This window comes from Hypanus sabinus, chromosome X1 (genome assembly GCF_030144855.1).
Source record: "Hypanus sabinus isolate sHypSab1 chromosome X1, sHypSab1.hap1, whole genome shotgun sequence".
NCBI lineage: Eukaryota > Metazoa > Chordata > Chondrichthyes > Myliobatiformes > Dasyatidae > Hypanus > Hypanus sabinus.
This window is the reverse complement of record NC_082738.1, coordinates 23494127-23517249: the sequence shown is the minus strand read 5'-3', so window position 1 is coordinate 23517249 and position 23123 is coordinate 23494127. Positions and strand designations below refer to the sequence as shown.

General features: G+C 43.9%; 1 protein-coding gene across 3 annotated transcripts in view; it reads left to right on the top strand.

Annotated features, from left to right (window-relative positions):
* The window catches only part of LOC132384692 (calcitonin gene-related peptide type 1 receptor-like), a 100484-nt gene that overhangs the window by 3826 nt on the left and 73535 nt on the right, over positions 1–23123 (top strand). The window contains exon 1 of one of the 3 annotated variants that reach the window (XM_059956063.1): positions 19839–20695. The exons of the other annotated variants lie outside the window; for them this stretch is intronic. The gene's annotated coding sequence lies outside the window, so the exon portion shown is untranslated. Of the gene's footprint in view, positions 1–19838; positions 20696–23123 lie in introns of those variants that run through there. 3 annotated transcript variants of the gene reach the window in all.

Here is a 23123-nt window from a genome sequence, read left to right as displayed (position 1 = left end):
GTCCATCTCATTTATGCTGGTCGAGGGAGAGCTTCCTGGCCTAACCCACCTCCAATACTGGGTCTGTAACCGTGCAGATCACTGTTCATCAAGAGCACATTCAAAATTTATCAAAGGTCTTTCCTCCATCACCCTTTTAGGCAGTTTGTTCTAGACCCCTGCCACTCTGTGGATGAAACCAATTCCCTTATCTCAGGTTGGAGGAACAACACCTTACGTACTGGCTGAGTAGCCTCCAACCTGATGGCATGAACATTGACTTCTCTAATTTCTGTTAATGCCCCTCCTCCCCTTCTTACCCCATCCCTGACATGTTTTTTTTTCTCTCTCTGCCCATCACTCTGCCTGTTCTCCATCTCCCTCTGGCGCTTCCCTCCCCCCTTTCCTTCTCCCGAGGCCTTCCCTTCTCCAGCTTTGTATCACTTTCGCCAATCACATTTTCAGCTCTTAGCTTCATCCCGCCCCCTCCGGTCTTCTCCTATCATTTTGCATTTCCCCCTCCCCCCACTACTTTCAAATCTCTTAGTATCTCCCTTTCAGTTAGTCCTGACGAAGGATCTCGGCCTGAAACGTCAACAGTGCTTCTCCTTATAGATGCTGCCTGGCCTGCTGTGTTCCACCAGCATTTTGTGTGTGTTGTTTGAATTTCCAGCATCTTCAGATTTCCTCATGTTTGCCCTTGTCTCTCCTGTGTTTCTTTCACCAATTACCTTAAATCTCTATCCCTTTCTATTGACTTCTTTGCTAAAGGAAACAGGTCCCTCCTATTTATTCAAGTAGGCCCCACATAGTTTTACACCTCTCAAATTAGTCTCACTTCAGTCTCCTCTGCTCCAAAGAAGACAACCCAAGTTTAACCCAAACAAAACTGTCCTCATGGTTAGAATTTTCCACTCCTGGCTATGTCCTCAGCATCCCCACCAGTGCAATCTCATTTTTCCCATAATGCAATGACCAGAACTGCACACAATATTCATGATGTGGCCTAACTAGATTTGGATGCAGTTCCAACACAACCTGTTTGCTCTTATAGTTTATGCCTCATTTAATAAAGAGTCATCCCACATGACTTTTTAACCAGTTTATTGATTTTAAAGTGGTTAAAATAACTTAAATTTCTAAGCTACTTGGTTTTGTTTCATTTAATTTAACATGGAAAAGAAAGCTATTGAGGTATAATTGTGGAAGCAAATTACATAAAGCACTTGCACAATATCTAAGGCCTATTTCTATCATACACTGGACAGCTGGTTGCTGGGAAAATGAAGTAGCAGTTGGCAAAAGGATATCAAAGTGAAGGGAATTGTGTGCTCTGAATCCTTATTCACTTCCTGCTACCCCATTGAATTAACACTTTATCCCATTGAATGCCAGCTAATCGCCCCTTATGTTTCCTGTTAAATTCTTGCTTGCATCCCTTTATCCAGCTGAAGCTCTATTAGTCTCTTCTTCCTTCCAGTGTAAAATTGTTACTTCCTTAATCCCAATGAATTCCAATTGGTCTTTCTTTCATTCTCCTTGACCTGGTAGAATTGTTATTAATCTCTATATTCCAATAAATTTTCATTGTTTTCCCCATTGTCTAACATAATTCCCATTGTTCTTCATCTTGTCCAGCTGTTTCCTTTAAGTTCCATTATTTCACTGAATCTTCATTGGTTTCTTATTTATCCAGCTAGATCCCCATTTATCTCTGCTTAATCCCATTGATCTACGTAAATATAAATCCCTCTGATCCATGCTGATCTACCTCAAACTCTCTCAATTTCCCATTGATGTCAATATATCACTAAATCCCCACTTGTCTTTGTTCGTCATACTAACTATCTACTTGTTCTGTATTTACCCCATTGATGCCCTCTTTAGCCCTCTGAATTTTCATTTATTTCCCCTTTCCCCACTGAATTCCTATCAATTTCCACATCATCCCACTGAATCCATTTTGATGTAAAGATTATTCACACTGTTATATGTTTAATTCTATTGAATATCCAATGAATCCTTATTAACTACACACATGGCTCTCCTTTATCTCACTCAATCTCCATTCTCCCTATTGATGTCTCTCTAAATCCCAATTGATGTCAACATTGTTGCATTGAATCCAAACTAGCCCAGTTTTATCTGATTGAATGTCCATTGGTCTCCCATTTATCTGACTGAATTCCCACTGGTCTCTCATTTTTCCCACTAAAGCCCCTTTATCCACCTTAATCGTAATTAGTCAATTTTCCCAATAGCCTCCACTTCATCCCACAAGATACCATGGGCTCTGCTTTATCCCAGTGAAATCCTGAGTGGCTTTCTATTTATCCAACTGAATTCCCTTCTCTCTCACCCCTCCCCCCCATTATTGAATAATTCCCCCAATTGTCTTTTTGATTATTCAGCTAACTTCCTGTAGCAAATAAGAGACCACTGAGTGCACGTTTGTGGTTTTAGAACATAGAAGAGTGCAGCACAGGAACAGGCCATTCGGCCCCACAATGTTGTGCCGAACCAGCTAAAAAGCAAATCAAAAACACCCAAACACTAATCCCTCCTGCCTACACCACGTCCATATCCCTCCACCTTCCCCACATCTATGTGTCTATCCAAACGTCTCTTAAAAGCATATAATGTATGTGCCTCTACCACCATACCGGGTAGCGCATTTGAGGCATCCTCGACTCTCTGAGTGAAAAACTTACCCCTCACATCTCCTTGAACCGACTCCTTCTTACCTTCAATGCATGCCCTCTGGTATTAGACATTTCAACCCTAGGAAACAGATACTGTCTGTCCACTCTATTTATGCCTCTCATAAGCTTGCAAACCTCTGTCAGATTTCCTCTCAGCCTCTGGTGCTCCAAAGAAAACACCCCAAGTTTATCCAGCCTGTCGTTATAGCTCATGCCCTCTAAACCAGGCAACATCCTGGTAAACCTTTCCTGCGCCCTCTCCAAAGTGTCAACATCCTTCCTATCATGGGGTGACCAGAACTGTACACAGTACTCCAGATGTGGCCTATCTAGAGTTTTATGAACTTACAACATAAAAAAAAATGTGGCCCATGTGTCTTCTGCTGATGTAGCCCATCCACTTCAAGGTTCAACATGTTGTGCATTCAGAGATTCTCTTCTGCACATCACTGTTGTAACGTGAGGTTATTTTTGATTTACCGTGTCTTCCTGTTAACTTGAACCAGTCTGGCCATTCTTCTCTGACCTCTCTAATTAACAAGGTGTTTTTGCCCACAGAACTCTTGTTCACTGCATGTTTTTTTGTTTTTTGCATCATTCTCTGTAAACTCTAGAGATTGTTGTATGTGAGAATCCCAGGAGATCACCAGCTCCTGTGATACTCAAAGCCCCTGTCTGGAAGCAACAATCATTCCACAGTCCAAGTCACTTAGATCATCTTTCTTCCCCCATTCTCCTGTTTGGTCTGAACAATGACCGATCCCCTTGACCACTTTTATACATTGTGTTGCTGCCACATGATTGGCTGATTAGATATTAGCATTAATGAACAGATGTGCCTAATAAAGTGACAACTGAGCATGCACTACTTTACCTTTCATTCCACAGAATCATAATTGGTCCCACATTTGTCCCTTTGATGTACCCTTTAACCCTTCCTTGGTCTTCCTTTCCGCTCCCAAATCATATTTGGTCTGTGCTTTATCCTACGGAATTCCTTGTACTATTTCTCCCCTCATTTCTCATGGAATCCGCATTGGTCTCAGTTTCAATCCCCTTCCTTCCTCACTGGGCTCCACATTGGCCAATTGGGCTTTACTTCATCTGACTGAATCTTTATTTGTTGTTGCTTTACCCTATTAAATTCTGATTGGTCTCCTCTAAATGCCACTAGATCCCCATTGATCTGAACACAATTTGATCAAATCCTTCCCTTAATTCCATTAGTCTTCCCTCTATCCCTTATAATATTTGTTTGCCTTCCCTCCATTCCATTGAATTACCATTAGCCTTCCCTTTTACCTAAATGTATCCTTAGTCTTCACTTTATGAATGGAAAACCCTCTTGCTTTCCACTTGATTCCATTAATTTCCGATATCTTCATTCTATTTCACTGAATTCCCATTGGTCTACCTCAATCCCACTCACCCCATTGATCATTAAACTGCTAAATGTGCATTGATCTACCCTTTATCCCAATGAATCCCCATTGTCTCAATGAATCGCTGCTGATCTAGCCATAAGTTCACCGAATTCCTGTTGTTCTCTGCTTTATCCCATTGAGCTTCTATAGTTTTTCCACTTATCTGAATGACCCTTTCATCCTACTGAATTGCCATTGGGTTGGCTCACTTGGGAAATGATGTGGAGCTGTGGTGTAGACTCAGTGATGTTTGGCACAGTGGGGAATTGTCAGTTTGCATTATGGCTTGAAGGACAAATCTTGCTCTCAAGGCAAAGAGGAAACAGCTGCAAGGTAGAGTTGGTGCTCGTGCTGGTTGCAATGCTAAAAATCCATACCCAGTCTGTTCTTGAACTTCAGCTGAAATGAGCAGAAGCAACTCCCTCTTGCGACATCACCAGAAACTCTCTAGGGAAGTACCGCTATTGTGTGTTGTAGCAAATCATACAGCCTATCCATATGCAGTTTTCATCACCCAGCTATAGGAAGGATGTCATTAAGCTGGAAAGGGTGCATAAAAGATCCACACGAATGTTACCAGGACGGGAGGGCTTGAATTATAAGGAGAGACAGGATGGAACTACTTACTCTGAAGAGAAGGAGGCTGAGGGGTGACTTTATAGAGGTTTATAAAAACATGAAAGGCATACTGCCAATAAGGTGGATGAACACAGCCTTTTCCCCAGGATATAGGAGTCTGAAACTAGATGGCATAAGGTGAAAGAGAAAAGATTTAAAGGTGACCTGAAGGGAAACATTTCCTACATGGGGCGGTAGGTATTGGAATGAACTGCTTGAGGAAGTGGTTGAAGTGGGTACAATTACAATGTTTAAAAGACATTTGGTAGGTAGATGGACAGGAAAGGTTGAGAAGGATACCAACTTAGGCAATTGTGACCAGGCTAGGTAGGCAGTTTGGTTGGCATGAATGAATTGGGCCGAAGATCCTACTTCAGTGCTGTATAACCCATTACTCTGATTCTATTGCTGAGATACATGTTATTGAGTGGCACAGTTGGTAGAGCCACTGCTTCACAGCTCCAGAGATGCAGGTTTAATCCTGACCTTTGTTGCTATCTAAGTGGAGTTTGCACATTCTCCCTGTTACCACTCGGATTTCCTCCAAATGTTCTGGTTTCCTCCCACATCCAAGGAGGTCTTGAAATTATGCCCGTTTCTAATGTCGGTTCCCTGGTCACTTGTTCACCAAGTGTTTCACCTCCATCTTGCTTCTGCACACCAAGATTGTGGCTCGCAAAAATCTCCAGTGGTCAAATTGGAGATTACCTCAAGGATTTCATTATGTCCGTGGAGGCAATGTATCACTGACCAACGTCTCTGGCCCTACCACCATTGAAAGTATTGCTGTCTTCTTCTCAAATATTGTTCATCTCTCTTGTGTATGATTGTTCCTGGGGAACTCAATGTTACTTATTTTCATAAATACCTTCCCTGAGTGCCCCAAATCTCCCCTCCTCTGACACTACCAACCTCCCCACCTTCCTGCCTCTGATCCCAGCTCTCATCCATGCCAGGTCTTCACCATTCCCTCTGATCTTCCCCTCTCTGAGGAGGACTTTCTATCCTCAGTAAGGGTCTCACCTTTTCCCTCTGCACCCACACTTCAGTGAGATCCGCACCTGCCATGACACTGAGCTCTTCTTTCGCCGCCTTCGTCTTTATGCTTACTTCTTTGGCAAGGTCTCTCCACCCCATACCAATGACCCCTTCTCTTATCTTTAACCCTCCTCCTCTTCCTGGACACCCCGCTCTGGATCTTTTCATTGCTAACTGCCGACGGGACACCAACCGTCTAGACTTCACCACTCCTCTCTCCTATTCCAACCTCATGCCTTCCAAACATTTTGCTCTCCACTCCCTCCACACTAATCCTAATGTCACCATCAAACCCACAGATGAGTGGGTGTGATACTGTAGTAGTCTAATGTATTGACTTCTACCTTGCTGAAGCCTGGCAATGACTGTCAGACACCTTTTCTGACTTGCCCCTTGAACAGGAGCCCACTAAGGAGCACCAGGCCATTGTCTCCCACATCATCACTAACCTTATTAACTCAAGGGCTCTCCCGTTCACTGCCACCAACCTCCTAGTTTCTGCACCCCACACCTCCTGTTTCTATGTCCTACCCAAGATCCACAAACCTGTCTGTCCAGGTAGACCCTTTGTTTCAACTTGTTCCTGCCCCACTGAACTCATATCTGTATGCCTCGACTCTGTTTTATCCCTCTGGTTCAGACCCTTCCTACCTACATCCATGGCACCTCACACACACTTGAACTTTTCAATGATTTCAAGTTCCCTGGCCCTGAGCATCTTATTTTCGCCATGGATGTCTAGTCTCTATACACCTCCATCCCCCACCAGGAAGGCCTCAAAGCTCTCTGTTTCTTTCTGGACACTAGACCCAACCAGTTCCCCTCCACCATCACTCTCCTGCATTTAGCAGAACTTGTCCTCACTCTCAATAATTTCTCCTTTGGCTCCTCCCACTTTCTTCAAACAAAAGTACAATGGGTACTCGTATGGGTCCCAGTTGTGCCTGCCTTCTTGTCGGCTACGTGGAACAGTCTGTTCCAAGCGTACCCTGATGACCGTCCCCCACTTTTCCTACACTACATTGACGACTGCATTTGTGCTACTTCCTGCACCCATGCTGAGCTCATCGACTTCATCAACTTTACCTCCCACTTCCACTCTGCCCACAAATGTCCATTTGTGACACCTCTCCCCGCCCCCTTCTCGATCTCTGTGTCTCTATATGTGGAGACAGCTTATCCACTGATGTCTATTATAAACTCACTGACTCTCACATCTACCTGGACTAAACCTCTTCCCACCCTGTTACTTGTAAAAATGCAACCCCCTTCTCTCAATTCCTCCATCTCCACTGCATCTATTCTCAGGATGAGGCTTTTCATTCCAGAACTAAGGAGATGTCCTCCTCCTTCAAAGAAAGGGGCTTCCTTTCCTCCACCATTGACACTGTCCTCAATTACATCTCTTCCATTTCGCACAAGTCTGTTTTCACCCCATCCTCCCACCCTACTGGGGATTGGGTTCCTCTTGTCCTCATCTACCACCCCACCAGCCTCCATGTCCAGTACATAATTCTTCAGCCATTTCCAATGGGATCCCACCACCAAGCATATTTTCCCCTCCCCTCTCCTCTCCCCCTACTTTCTGCTTTCTGCAGGGCTCACTCCCTACACGACTCCCTTGTCCATTCGTCCCTCCCTACTGATCTCTCTCCTGGCATTTATCCTTGCAAGTGGAGGATGTGCTACACCTGCCCCTACACCTACTCCTTCACCACCATTCAGGGCTCCAAACACTCTTTCCTGGTGAGGCAACACTTCACCTTTGAGTCTGTTGGGGTCACCTACTGCACCTGGTGCTCCTGGTGTGGCCTTCTGTATATTGGTGAAACCTGATGTAGACTGGGAAACTGCTTCGCTGAGCACCTACACACCATCCGCCAGAAAAAGTGGGTTCTCCCAGTGGCCACCCATTTCAATTCCACTTCCCATTACAATTCCAGCATATCAGTCCATGACCACTACTGTCGTGATGAGGCCACACTCAGGTTCGAGAAGCAACACCTTGTATTCCATCTAGGTAGCCCCCAACCTGATGGCATGAACATCAATTTCTTGAACTGCAATTAATGCACGATTCCCATTTCCCTCTCTCACCTTATCTCCTTGCCCGCCCATCACCTCCCTCTGGTGCTCCTCCCCCTTTTCTTTCTTCCATGGCCTTCTGTCCTCTCCTGTCAGATTCCCCCTTCTCCAGCCCTGTATCTCTTTCACCAACCAACTTCTTCACCCCTCCCAATTTCACCTATCACCTACCACTGCCTCACAGCTGACTTTGGTTCAATCCTGACTCTGGGCGCACATCTTTGGGATGTGGGAGGAAAACAGAGCACCCAGGGGAAACTCAAGCAGGTACAAAGACAACACCCAAAGTCAGGATTGAACCAAAGGTTAGAACTTGCGGGTGTGAATTGGGATGTTGTTTTTGCAGGGAAATGTACTATGGACATGTGGTCGATGTTTAAGGATCTCTTGCAAGATGTTAGGGATAAATTTGTCCCGGTGAGGAAGATAAAGAATGGTAGGGTGAAGGAACCATGGGTGACAAGTGAGGTGGAAAATCTAGTCAGGTGGAAGAAGGCAGCATACATGAGGTTTAGGAAGCAAGGATCAGATGGGTCTATTGAGGAATATAGGGTAGCAAGAAAGGAGCTTAAGAAGGGGTTGAGGAGAGCAAGAAGGGGGCATGAGAAGGCCTTGGCGAGTAGGGCAAAGGAAAACCCCAAGGCATTCTTCAATTATGTGAAGAACAAAAGGATGACGGGCGTGAAGGTAGGACTGATTAGAGATAAAAGTGGGAAGATGTGCCTGGAGGCTGTGGAAGTGAGCGAGGTCCTCAATGAATACTTCTCTTCGGTATTCACCAATGAGGGGGAACTTGATGATGGTGAGGACAATATGAGTGAGGTTGATGTTCTGGAGCATGTTGATATTAAGGCAGAAGAGGTGTTGGAGTTGTTAAAATACATTAGGACGGATAAGTCCCTGGGGCCTGACGGAATATTCCCCAGGCTGCTCCACAAGGTGAGGGAAGAGATTGCTGAGACTCTGGCTAGGATCTTTATGTCCTCATTGTCCACGGGAATAGTACCGGAGGATTGGAGGGAGGCAAATATTGTCCCCTCGTTCAAAAAAGGTAGTAGGGATAGTCCGGGTAATTATAGACCAGTGAGCCTTACATCTGTGGTGGGAAAGCTGTTGGAAAAGATTCTTAGAGATAGGATCTGTGGGCATTTAGAGAATCATGGTCTGATCAGGGACAGTCAGCATGGCTTTGTGAAGGGCAGATCATGTCTAACAAGCCTGATAGAGTTCTTTGAGGAAGTGACCAGGCATATAGATGAGGGGAGTGCAGTGGATGTGATCTACATGGATTTTAGTAAGGCATTTGATAAGGTTCCACATGGTAGGCTTATTCAGAAAGTCAGAAGGCATGGGATCCAGGGAAGTTTGGCCAGGTGGATTCAGAATTGGCTTGCTTGCAGAAGCAGAGGGTCATGGTGGAGGGAGTACATTTGGATTGGAGGGTTGTGACTAGTGGTGTCCCGCAAGGATTGGTTCTGGGACCCCTACTTTTCGGGATTTTTATTAATGATCTGGATGTAGGGGTAGAAGGGTGGGTCGGCAAGTTTGCAGACAACGCAAAGGTTGGTGGTGTTGTAGATAGTGTAGAGGATTGTTGAAGATTGCAGAGAGACATTGATAGGATGCAGAAGTGGGCTGAGAAGTGGCAGATGGAGTTCAAACCGGAGAAGTGTGAGGTGGTAAATTTTGGAAGGACAAACTCCAGGGTAGAGTACAAAGTAAATGGCAGCATACTTGGTAGTGTGGAAGAGCAGAGGGATCTGGGGGTACATGTCCACAGATCCCTGAAAGTTGCCTCACAGGTAGATAGGGTTGTTAAGAAAGCTTATGGGGTGTTAGCTTTCATAAGTCGACGGATAGTGTTTAAGAGACGTGATGTAATGATGCAGCTCTATAAAACTCTGGTTAGGCCACACTTGGAGTACTGGGTACAGTTCTGGTTGCCTCACTATAGGAAGGATGTGGAAGCATTGGAAAGGGTACAGAGGAGATTTACCAGGATGCTGCCTGGTTTAGAGAGTATGGATTATGATCAGAGATTAAGAGAGCTAGGGCTTTACTCTTTGGAGAGAAGGAGGATGAGAGGAGACATGATAGAGGTGTACAAGATATTAAGAGGAATAGATAGAGTGGACAGCCAGTGCCTCTTCCCCAGGGCACCACTGCTCAGTACAAGAGGACAAGTCGGGAAGCAGCCTGGTCGAGGGAAGTGCCTGGTGTGAAAAGTGCTAGTCTTTGGCTCGAGAGTCTTCGGCGAGGAGGCTGAGGGAGGAGACTACGCCAGGCACAATTGGAGAGGGTGAAGACATGACCGCTAAGCCGATTCAGTGTGCTACGTGCATGATGTGGGAGGTTAGGGGCACTGATGGTGCCCCCGGCTGCTACAGCTGTGGAAAGTGTGTCCAGATTCAGCTTCTGAAGGAGCATGTTGCAGCACTGAAGAACTAACTGGATGACCTCAGGTTTATCCGCGAAAACAAGAGTTTTCTGGACAGGACCTACAGTGAGGTCATTACACCGAGGATACCAGAAGAGAGAAAGGGGGTGACAATGAGGAAGGAAAGGATGCTTGAAGTACAGGAGACCCCAGGGGATGTACCTCTCGTAAAACAGGTTCACCTTCTTGGAAGCTGTCAGGACAGAAGATACTGCCAGCCTTAGAGGCGGACAGGTCTGCGAGCCGAAAATTGGTGCAGAAGCAGAGCCGAGGAGTCAGACATCAGGAAGAGCCATGGTAGTAGGGGACTCCATAGTAAGAGGTACGGAAAGGGGTTTCTGCGGCAACAGGTGAAATTTAAGGATGGTGTGTTGCTTGGATCCAGAACATTACGGACCGATTGCAGTGAATCCTCAAGGGTGAAGGTGAACAGCCGGAAGTGGTAGTGCATGTCGGCACAAATGACATCGGGAAGAAGAGGAAGGACATTCTGCAGCGGCACTTCAGAGAACTCAGAAGAAGGCTGAAAAGCAGGACTTCCAGGGTGGTTATCTCTGGTTTGCTTCCAGTTCCTCGTGCTGGAGAGGGCAGGAACAGGGAGATAATGGATCTGAATGTGTGGCTGAGGAACTGGTGCAGGAAGCAAGGATTTACATTCTTGGACCACTGGGATCTGTTTTGGGGTAGGGATGAATTGTACAAAAGGGATGGGTTGCAGCTTAATAGGCGGGGGACCAGCATTCTGGCAGACAGGTTTGCCACTGCAACACGGATGTGTTTAAACTAAGTAGTGGGGGGGGGAGGGGATGAACTGGAAATATATAAGGATGGAGTTGAAGGGAAAGTGAAAATAAGAAAAGTTGAAAAGGACAACAGAATCAATGGAGTAGAAAGCTCAAGAAGAGATCATACGGTATGGCCAAGTGAAATAGGAATTGATATGAAAGGAGAGGGGAGTAATGCATTAAAAGTATTATATATGAATGAACGAAGTATAAGGAATAAAGTAGATGAGGTTGAGGCTCAGTTGGAAATTGGCGAGTACGATGTTGTGGGAATAACAGAGACATGGCTTCAAGTGGACAGGGCCTGGGAAATGAATATTCAAGGATATACATCTATCGAAAGGACAGACTGACTGGCAGAGGGGGTGGGGTGGCTCTGTTGGTGAGGAATGATATTCAGTCCCTTACGAGGGGGGAATAGAAACAGGGGATGTAGAATCAGTATGGATAGAACTGAGAAATTCTAAGGGTAGAAAGACCCTAATGGGAGTTATCTACAGGCCCCCAAACAGCAGTCTGGATGTAGGGTGTAGGTTGAATGAAGAGTTAAAATTGGCATGTCGCAAAGGTAATGGTACAGTTGTCATGGGGGATTTCAACATGCAGGTAGACTGGGGAGAATCAGAATGGTACTGGACCCCAAGAAAGGGAGTTTGTGGAGTGCCTCCGAGATGGATTCTTAGAACAGCTTGTACTGGAGCCTACTAGGGAGAAGGCAATTCTCGATTTAGTGTTGTGCAATGAACCGGATTTGATCAGGGACCTCGAGGTAAAGGAACCATTAGGAGGTAGTGACCATAATATGATATGTTTTAACCTACAATTTGAGAAGGAGAAGGGAAAATCGGATGTGTCAGTATTACAGTTGAACAAAGGGAACTGTGGAGTTATAAGGGAGTAGCTGGCCAAAGTTCAATGGAACAATACCCTAGCAGGGAAGACAGTGGAACAACAATGGCAGATATTTCTGGGAATAATGCAGAAGGTGCGGGATCAGTTCATTCCAAAGAGGAAGAAAGATCCTAAGGGGGATAAGGGGGTGGCCGTGGCTGACGAGGGAAGTAAAGGGCAGTATAAAAATACAAGAGAAGAAGTATAACACAGCAAAGATAAGAGGAAACCAGAGGACTGGGAAGCTTTTAAAGAGCAACAGAAGATAACAAAAAAGGCAATACATCAAGAAAAAATGAGGTATGAAGATAAACTAGCCAAGAATATAAAGGAAGATAGTAAAAGCTTCTTTAGGTATGTGACTAGCAAAAAAATAGTTAAGACCAAAATTGGGCCACTGAAGACAGAAACGGGTGAATTTATTATGGGGAACAAGGAAATGGCAGATGAGTTGAACAGGTACTTTGGATCTGTCTTCACTAGGGAAGACACAAACAAACTCCCAGATGTAATAGTGGCCAAAGGAACTAGGGTAAAGGATGAACTGAAGGAAATTTATATTAGGCAAGAAACGGTGTTGGATAGACTGTTGACTCTGAAGGCTGATAAGTCCCCGGGACCTAATGGTCTGCATCCCAGGGTACTTAAAGAGGTGGCTCTAGAAATTGTGGATGCATTGGTAGTCATTTTCCAATGTTCTATAGATTCAGGAACAGTTCCTGCTGATTGGAGGGTGGCTAATGTTGTCCCACTTTTCAAGAAAGGAGGGAGAGAGAAAACAGGGAATTATAGACCGGTTAGCCCAGAGGTCGGCAACCTGCGGCTCCAGAGCCACATGCGGCTCTTTGATCTCTGTGATGCGGCTCCCCGTGGTTTGTTAGCTTTTGAAATGTAATTCGAAATTTGAAGATTATGGTGATCTTGTACAATATGAAAACTTTGCGGAGACATCGTTTCCTGGCACATCCGAACCGGCTCACAATTAGCCACCTTTCTGACTAAGGGTGATAGCCTACGGGGGTTTGTGAGTACGTGTCTTTTGGAGCATCCGTGCCCACGGGGACGGGTTGAGGGAGGCTTTAAAGCAAGGCTGTTTAGTTCGAATAAAGTTACCTTTGACTGCAGTCTTTATTTTAGCGCTGCGTGTAGCGCTACACCGCTACAACGTGTTTTTTATCGCTATTAATATACATCACCACTGCCAATGCCTGACACCCGCCAGTGCGCGCTTTCTTTTAATTCTTCGATCCAAGGTAGGCTAACTATGGAGTAACCTTCAACCCAACGTCTTTTTTTCGGAGTTCAAAATGTTTTTGTTGCATGCAGAAATGTAATTTCGTTTTCTCTGCAGGAGTTCATCAATTTCAAAAATGCAACACATTATAGTTTGTTTATACATAGCATAAAGGCAAAAAAAAACCCGTTGTATGCAGTGTTATTTCATTTTGTGGCTCCCAGTGTTTGCTTTTCTGTGGGAAATGGGTCCATATTGGCTCTTTTAGTGGTAAACGTTGCCGACCCCTGGGTTAGCCTAACGTCAGTGGTGGGAAAGATGCTGGAGTCAATTATAAAAGAGGAAATTACGACACATTTGGATAGCAGTGGAAGGATCAGTCCGAGTCAGCATGGATTTATGAAGGGAAAATCATGCTTGACTAATCTTCTGGCATTTTTTGAGGATGTAACTATGAAAATGGACAAGGGAGAGCCAGTGGATGTAGTGTACCTGGACTTCCAGAAAGCTTTTGATAAAGTCCCACATAGGAGATTAGTGGGCAAAATTAGGGCACATGGTATTGGGGGCAGAGTACTGACATGGATTGAAAATCGGCTGGCTGACAGGAGACAAAGAGTAGTGATTAACGGGTTCCTTTTGGAAATGCACGCTGTGACCAGTGGGGTACCGCAAGGTTCGGTGCTGGTACTGCAGCTGTTTACAATATACATTAATGATTTAGATGAAGGGATTAAAGTAACATTAGCAAATTTGCCGATGACACAAAGCTGGGTGGCAGTGTGAAATGTAAGGAGGATGTTATGAGAATGCAGGGTGACTTGGACAGGTTGGGTGAGTGGGCAAATGTACGGCAGATGCAGTTTAATGTGGATAAATGTGAGGTTATCTTCTTTGGTAGCAAGAACAGGAAGGCAGATTACTATCTAAATGGAATCAAGTTAGGAAAAGGGGAAGTACAACAAGATCTAGGTGTTCTTGTACATCAGTCAATGAGAGCAAGCATGCAGGTACAGCAGGCAGTGAAGAAAGCTAATGGCATGCTGGCCTTTATAACAAGAGGAATTGAGTATAGGAGTAAAGAGGTCCTTCTGCAGCTATACAGGACCCTGGTGAGACCCCACCTGGAGTATTGTGTGCAGTTTTGTTCTCCAAATTTGAGGAAGGACATTCTTGCTATTGAGGGAGTGCAGTGTAGGTTCACAAGGTTAATTCCCAGAATGGCGGGACTGTCATATGTTGAAAGATTGGAGTGACTGTGCTTGTATACACTGGAATTTAGAAGGATGAGAGGGGTTCTGATTGAAACATGTAAGATTATTAAGAGATTGGACATGCTGGAGGCAGGAAGCATGATCCTGCTGATGGGTGAGTCCAGAACTAGAGGCCACAGTTTAAGAATAAGGGGTAGGCCATTTAGAGCAAAGATGCGGAAAAACTTTTTCACCCAGAGAGTGGTGGATATGTGGAATGCTCTGCCCCAGAAGGCAGTGGAGGCCAAGTCTCTGGATGCATTCAAGAGAGAGTTAGATAGAGCTCTTATAGATAGCGGGGTCAAGGGATATGGGGAGAGGGCCCGAACGGGGTACTGATTGTGTATGATCAGCCGTGATCACAGTGAATGGCGGTGCTAGCTAGAAGGGCCAAATGGCCTACTCCTGCACCTACTGTCTATTGACATGGCTTTAAGGTAAGGGGTGGGAAGTTCAAGGGGGATATTAGAGGAAGGTTTTTCACTCAGAGAGTGGTTGGTGCGTGGAATGCACTGCCTGAGTCAGTGGTGGAGGCAGATACACTAGTGAAGTTTAAGAGACTACTAGACAGGTATATGGAGGAATTTAAGGTGGGGGGGTTATATGGGAGGCAGGGTTTGAGGGTCGGCACAACATTGTGGGCCAAAGGGCCTGTAATGTGCTGTATTATTCTATGTTCTATGGTCAAAATCAGCTGTGAGGCAGTGGTAGGATTTAGACAACGAAATCTGCTGTAATGGGAGGCGCATACGCTCAGTGTCCACTTTATTAGCTACACCTGTACACCTGCTTATTAATGCAAATATATAATCAGCCAATCACGTAGCAGCAACTCAATGCATAAAAGCATGCAAACAGGTTGTTCAGATTAAACATAAGAATGGGGAAGAAATTTGACATAAGTGACTTTGACCATGGAATGATTGTTAGTGCCAAACGGGGTAGTTTGTGTATCTCAGAAACTGTTGATCTCTGGGGACTTTCACGCACAACAGTCTCTAAAGCAGTGGTTCCCAACCTTTTCTATGCCCCATACCCCTAGGAAATGTTTGATTAGTGTTCGTAATATCACATTTGATATTACATTTGTAATATCACAAAAGTAATATCACATTTGAAGATGAAGAATTCTAATGTCTCATTTTTGATTCACAAATTGAACCACATACAATATTGCGGGTGAACAAATTGAACTTAAAAAATAAGCTTTTAACTCAGTGCATAAAATGCAAATATAAATTGAGCAATTAGATTCTAATTTATTCAGAAAAAATTGTAAACAGTAAAATCAATCCCAATTGTGAACATAAAATTCAATGACTTCTTTACTCCTGCTTCTCATTCATGATTTTGTCAAAACGTGGAACTTCTTTGCTGACTGCGATCCGCAGGTCTGCCTGTGGATTCAGGCGATTCCTAGATTTTTTCTTGATTGACAAAAGAGAACTGAATCGAGATTCACACAAGTATGTTGTTGCAAATGGAATGAGGACATGGAGTGCCTTTCCACCAAGTCTTGGGAACATATCCAGTGCTGCACACCAAAACTCCTCCAAAGTCTTGCTTTCAAATTGCATTTCAAGAGCTTGATTTGTCCGCAAATCAATAAGATCTTCCGTCAGCTCTTCATCATCTGACATTTTCTCCAAATTGTAGGAATATGGATTCATGATCCATTCTTTTGAAATCTTCAGGTCTCCAGCAGCAAAATATCCATCAAACGATTCTGACAGCATTTCCAAATGAGCCACAGTTTCTTCATGCACAGTAGGAGTTATGGGTCCAGCATCATCAACCATCTCTTCTAGTGAAGGAAAATTTGAGAGACTGCCTCTTTCCATCCTTCGACGCCAAAGATGTAACTTTTCTTTGAAGGCATTCAACTTTTCAAAAGCCTTCAATATGTTTTTCCCTTTTCCTTGAAGAGAACCACCCAGGTCATTCATACGAGTGAAAATGTCAGCTAAGTAAGCCAGCATTTGGGCAAATTCTTGTGATTCCATTGCCCCAACCAGATCACATTCACGCTTCTCCAGAAAAGCTTTGATTTCTTCCCGCAGTTCAAAGAAGCAGGTTAAAGCTTGTCCTCTTGACAACCAACAGACTTCTGTGTGGAAAAGCAAAACTGAATGCTCACTTCCCAGATGCGATGGTTCAAAGTACGCCCCCTGATCCAGTTGATGATCTTCACTCAAGTATCAAGGACTTTCTTCAAATTTGGAGGCAATGTTTTTGATGCCAAAGCATGCCAATGAAGAAAACAGTGGGTAACTTGCAAGTCTGGAATCTCCTTTTTCATCAATGCAGAAAAGCCAGATTTATTTCCAAACATTGCAGGTGCCCCGTCAGTGCACACAGAACCAATGACTTTGATATCTAAATCATGTTTGGCAAAGAAGTCTTTCACCAGCTGCATCACATCCTTTGCAGTTGTGTTTGTTTTCAGATCTTTACAAAACAGGAAATCTTCCTTCACAGCACCATCATTGACATACCTCACTAATGTGATGAGTTGACCACAACTGGAGACATCAGTTGACTCATCCAACTGAATAGAGATTTTAAGAGGACTAGCTCTGACATCTGAAATGACTTGGTCCAAAATATCTTTACTCAAATCACTGATTCGGTTGTGAGTGACATTATTTGATAGGGGCACCTGTTCAAATTTTTTTCTTGCTTCTTTGTCCAGGATAGTTGTTGCCATTTCCAGTGCACATGGCTCAATGAGATCTTCCGCAATTGTATGGGGCTTCTTGGATTTGGCCACTTTATATGCCACTTGGTATGAAGCAAGAAGTAGTGGTTTTTCAACAGAAACAAAACCTAATTTTGGAAGAGTTCCTTGTGAATCAAAACAAGCTCTTTTGATTTTCAATGACCCAACATCATGTCCTTCAACATCAGCTCCGCCATGCTTGTTCTTGAAGTGCTCTTGAAGCTTGAACGGCTTCAGATTTGAGTTGGAAAACACAATGCTACAAAGAATGCACTAGGGGTTTTGCAAGCCCTCATTTCCTGTTGTGCAAGTGAAACCAAAGCACACATAGTCATCATTCCATTTCCTTTTTGACATGATGAAGGGTTAAGGGTAAAGAGAAAAATATGAGCTAATATGAGAAAAACTATCTGACTAAGTCAGGGATGACCGCTTTACTCAAACAGACACGCCTATAGCAAAGAATCACGAGAAATATGCTTTCAAATATTATATTATGATATTATCTGCGGTTACGGCAAGATAAACTGTCAGGTGGAAATGCTATGGGGATGCAACGTGACTTATTAGGCTACTCTCTACTGAATTTACACACATATTTCTGATGATTACCGGAGATATGAACTCCCATCACACGATTCAAAGTCCTCAGTGCTAACCATGATACCTCCTCAACTAACACAATTCAAAATTATCAACGGTTCAAGAAAAAAACCTTTTAAGAGAAAAAAAACCTTTGAAATTCAAAAACTTCTTTAATGCTTTGAGACAAATACGAATGAATGACTTCAGGGGCTTTTTATCAAAATGTGGCTTTTTAAAATTTTATAATTGACTAATTTGCCTACTGTCTGTGGGTTTGTTTTTAACGCGAAGTCGTTCTCGATGGTTGATTCGGGATGTATAAAGATTTTGGCATTATGAGATGATTTTTAACTCTGAGATGTAACCTTCTAGCTAACATTGATGAGACTCCTCAACTCTGAGGTGTAACTTCCCAGGTAACACTGCTGAGAATCCTCAACGCTGACTCGGGCAGCAGGAGACTGGAGTGAGTTTACGTCTCTTTCGACTCAGGCAGTGAGAGACTGGAGTGTGCTTGGGACAAACGTTACTACCACTTCTCAAGGCACACTGGTAGCTGGCTGAGTGATGACTTGTGACTCATCACTCAAGGACACAAACCACTCTTTGTCACACCCCCTGAAATTCCATCTCACACCCCCTGGTGGGGGCGGGCACCCCAGGTTGGGAACCCCTGCTCTAAAGTTTACAGAGAATGCTGTGAAAAATGAAAAAAAACATCCGGCGAGCAGCAGTTCTGTGGTTAAGAAGACCTTGTTAATGAGAGAGGTCAGGAGAATGGCCAGACTAATTCAAACAGACAAGGCGACAGTAACTCAAGTAACCATGTTATAACAGTGGAGTGCCAAAGAGTATATTTGAACGCACAACATGTCAACCTTTGAAGTGGATGGGCTACAGAAGCATAAGACCACAAATATACATTCAATGGCCTCTTGATTAGGTATAGGAGATACCTAATAAAGTAGCCACTGAGTGTATGTACAAAGATGTCTTACAATAATAGACCAGAAAATATCAACTTTGCAAGTGATTCCCAGACTTTGCAAGTGGAGCCCAGAAAACAGACTGGTGAATTTCAAGAAAACATGGGAAACAGGGTCCTAATGAGCTTAAAGAGAGCATGGCAGATGTTGTCCTGGTGAGTTAAACTGGGAAGTGAGAAATGGGACCCTGGTGAGTTTAAAAGGGGAATGGGAGACGGGACCCCAGTGTGTTTAAAGGGAGTGTGGGAAACAGGACCACGGTGATTCTAAAGGGAGTGTGGGAATTTCAGCCTGAGGACTAAACCTATCCATCTCCATAATTTCCTTGAAATTATAGGCATTATGATCACTGGAGATTCAAACAAGAGGACATGATTTGAGAGTTAGGGTGCAAAAGTTTAAGGGTAACATGAGGGGGAATTTATTTACTCAGAGAGTGGTAGCTGTGTGGAGTGAGCTTCCAGTAGAAGTGGTAGAGGCAGGTTTGGTATTGTCATTTAAAGTAAAATTGGATAGGTATATGGACAGGAAAGGAATGGAGGGTTATGGGTTGAGTGCGGGCCAGTGGGACTAGGTGAGTGTAAGTGACGGCACGGACTAGAAGGGCCAAGATGGCCTGTTTACATGCTGTAGTTGTTATATGGTTATATATGGTTATATGCAAAGTGTTGCCATGCACAAACTTCTGGCCCACTCTGTCTCATTCCCTAATAGGAGATCTAGTATCACACTCTCTCTAGTTGGGACTTCTACGAACTAATTAAGGAAACTTTCCTGAACACATTTGACAAACTCTTTCCCATCCAGCTCTTTTACAGTGTAGGAGTTCCAGTCAATACGTGGAAAGTTAAAATCACCTACTTTTACAACTTTATGTTTCTTGCAACTGTCTGCAATCTCTACAAACTAGCTCCTCTAAATCCTGCTGACTATTGGGTTGTCTATAATATAGCCCCATTAATGTGATTATTCCTCAGTTCCACCCATATAGGCTCAGTAGATGAGCTTTCCAGTCTGTCCTGTCATAGCATTGCCATGACATTTTCCCTGACTAGTAATTCTACCTCTTCCCTTTAATACCTTCCACTCTATCATGTTTAAAACAACAGAACCCTAGAATACTGAGTTACCAGTCCTGCCCTTCCTGCAACCAAGTCTCACTAATGGCTACAATGTCAAACTCAATTGTGACATGAGGCGGGGGTCTCATCACTGATCAAGTTACAGTTGTCACAACTGAGTTTCCGTAATGACGGCCAATCAACTGATTGATAAGGATATAAAGGCCAATCATTCAGAAGACACACCATAGTTGAAAAGTACACTGTTGATGTCATCCTGAGCATCAACCACCTGAGCTACACATTTTCCAAGTTATTTCCAGAGGGAAACAATATTTCAGGCTGAAGAGCCTTTGTCAGAGTAACTAGGGAGTCAGGCAAGCCGTAGAGGTTGTAACAGGCACAAATCTGAGTTTCCTCATTCTGCCACGTTTTTTAGAAGTTATTTTTGAGCTTTAATAACTTGCACAGGAATGTTAGGCTCCATTGAATGGCTCTGTGCCTGGACGACAGAATTTCCTCAAGGTTACACAGCTCCCCTTTACAATAGACTGTCTGGTTGCTGCTTTCCACTTCCCCTTACAGTTGTCATATAGTCTGTACAGTAATGTCGGTGTGTGTTTAAGTTGATAACATTCCAAGAACCTAGTCTGTTGCTAAAACTAGCTGCACTATTGTGCTTATTTGTCTCAAATGTATTACACTGCAAGAGAATGGGCTGAACTGTATCCACAGGCACATGCCCTTCCTGTGCTGTAAATAATGTTTTTCCCCTATAGCATTCAAGAACCTGCACCCACATTGTTTTATTGCTTGTGTTACTGTAATGGGATATGTACGGTGCTTTGTTGGCAAGGACTGATCACTATACTTGGAAGCAACACCACTGAATCAACAGGTAAGATTACCTGATACTAGTCACTGTAGTGAATAAAATTAGTCTTGGAAATTTTCAGTCTCCATTGGCAAGAAAAATCTTTATTTAACCTTCCATCTATTACCCTGCACACATTCTGTGGTTGGTGTTTTGGGAGAGATCCAGACTATTCTTAGCTTTTTAATTTTTAAGCGCTACAGTTTTCTATAGTGTCTATAGTTACTTGAATTATTTCAAACAGCAAATGGACTTTCACTGATGTCATTACCCAGAGGAATCATAAACACAAGAGATTCTGCTGATACTGGAAATCTTGAGCAACACACACAAAATGCTGGAGGAACTTAGCAAGTCAGGCAGCATTTATGGAGAGGAATAAATAGTTGATAATTTGGGCTGAGACCCTTCATCAGGAGTGGAAAGGAAGGGAGCAGAAGCCAGAATAAGAAGGCAAGGGAAGAGTTCAAGCTGTCAGGTGAGGGGTAAGGTAGGTGGCTGGGTGGGGAGAGGGGAGAGTGATGCAAGAAGCTGGGAAAGGATAGGTGGAAGAGGTAAAGGTCTGAAGAAGCGTGAATTAATAGAAGAGGACAGTGGAAGAAAGGAAAGGAGGTGATGGACAGGTGAGGAGAATAGAAGGGGTGAGAGGTAAACCAGAATGGGTAATTGAAAAAGAGAGGGGACTCTATATTACTCTCCATAGATGCTGTCTGACTTGCTGGGTTCTTCCAATGTGATGCCCAGATGAATCAATTGGCTGGTAGAGAACAAGATAAAATAATGGGGCAATATCTACTCCTCTGAACTGTAATCTATACAATGGTTTATTTAGTGTCTTAATTCTTAATTCTATGTCTGCATCTCCCTTTCATCTTTAAGTCCTGTAAAAGAGTGAATTAAGGTACTCCAAATTCTAACTCAAAGGCTAATATCTGGTGCCTCTGGTAGTGTGCCAACAGTGCACTGTTGAAGCCGTTGGCCATCAGATGAGATGCTCAGGATTCCCTCTAGTACTAAAACCGAATCAGAAAGTTACCCAGTATGGAAATATGCCCTTCAGCTCACTGAGTCTTTGCTGACCATCAATTTACATTCATTCTACACTAATCCATGCATTCCCATCAACTACCTGTCAACTGTACTAAGGAGCAATTAACAGTGGTCAGTTAACCAACCAACCCTCATGCCTTAGGGATGTGGTAGAAAACTGGAGCACCTGGTGGGGGAGGAGACGAAGGGGAAATCCCATGTTGTGACAGGGAAACGTGCAAACTCCACACAATCCAATCCAACTGTTGGGATTAAACCCAAGTGTTTATTAAAGTTTATTAAGTGGTTGGGATTAAAACCAAGCTGGGAGGTAGCAGCTCTGCCCAATTTGCCACGGTGCTGCTCCCTTTCTGTGGGTAAAGGATGGGAATTCTGCTCTGCAAGATTACATTCACTCCTCAGCTACAACAAGAGGAGGTCAATTGGTCTTTTCCCTTTTTGCTATTTTAGATCTTGATGGTTTTGTTTTTTTCAAATAAATACTTTGCTATCTGCAATGTGCTTTCTCTTCCATTCACCTTTCTTCCTTGCCTTATTTTTTTTTTCTGTTCCTGCCTTTTATTGTCGGTGGAGAGTTTACTCAGCTTGTATCTTCAGACTTAGATTTATTTCTCACATATACCTGGAAGCAATCAACAAAGCACGTCATTTGCGTTAATAACCAACACACCTAAGGATGTGCTGGGGACTGTCCGCAAGTGTCACCACACTTTTCAGTACCAAAATGGCATGTCCACAATACTCAGCAGAACAATGGAGAACACAATAATCAGCAAAGCAACAGCAAAACAAGCCCCTTTCCTCCTTCCCACACACGTAAACAGTCCTTCAACTCTACGACAGGCCTCAGACTAGCTGATAATGGGGCTTTGAATTCCAGGCCTTGAACTCCAGCCTAATAAATTTCACCAGTCCCTGTGCCTCTTGCTTGCATGGACATCTAGTTCTGAGACCTATTGACCTGGGATAGCCTGATATCGATGATGTCCATCACCCATCTACATTGCTGGCCATTGAGTGCAGAGTGGAGGTCTGGGCTCTGGATGTCCTCCATCACACATCCACATCACTGGCCTTAGAGCATGGAGCAGAGGGCTAGACTCCAGATGTCCTTCATCCCATGTCCACATCGCTGGCCTTCAAGTGCAGAGCGGTTGTCTAGATTCCAGATGAACTTTGTCCCACGTCCACGATGCTGACCTTAGAGCATGAAGTGTGGAGTGACATTCTACATGCTGGCCTGACCTCTAACTTCTCCCTGTCCCTAAACCCTAATCTGTCCTCCAAATTCCCCTTATCCCTATTCCTAAAACCTAACCTCACCCTGAACTCCCCTCTCAGTCCCCAAAACCATCCCAACCAACTTTAAAAAACAATTAGGTCTGAGCCATAATCTTAACAG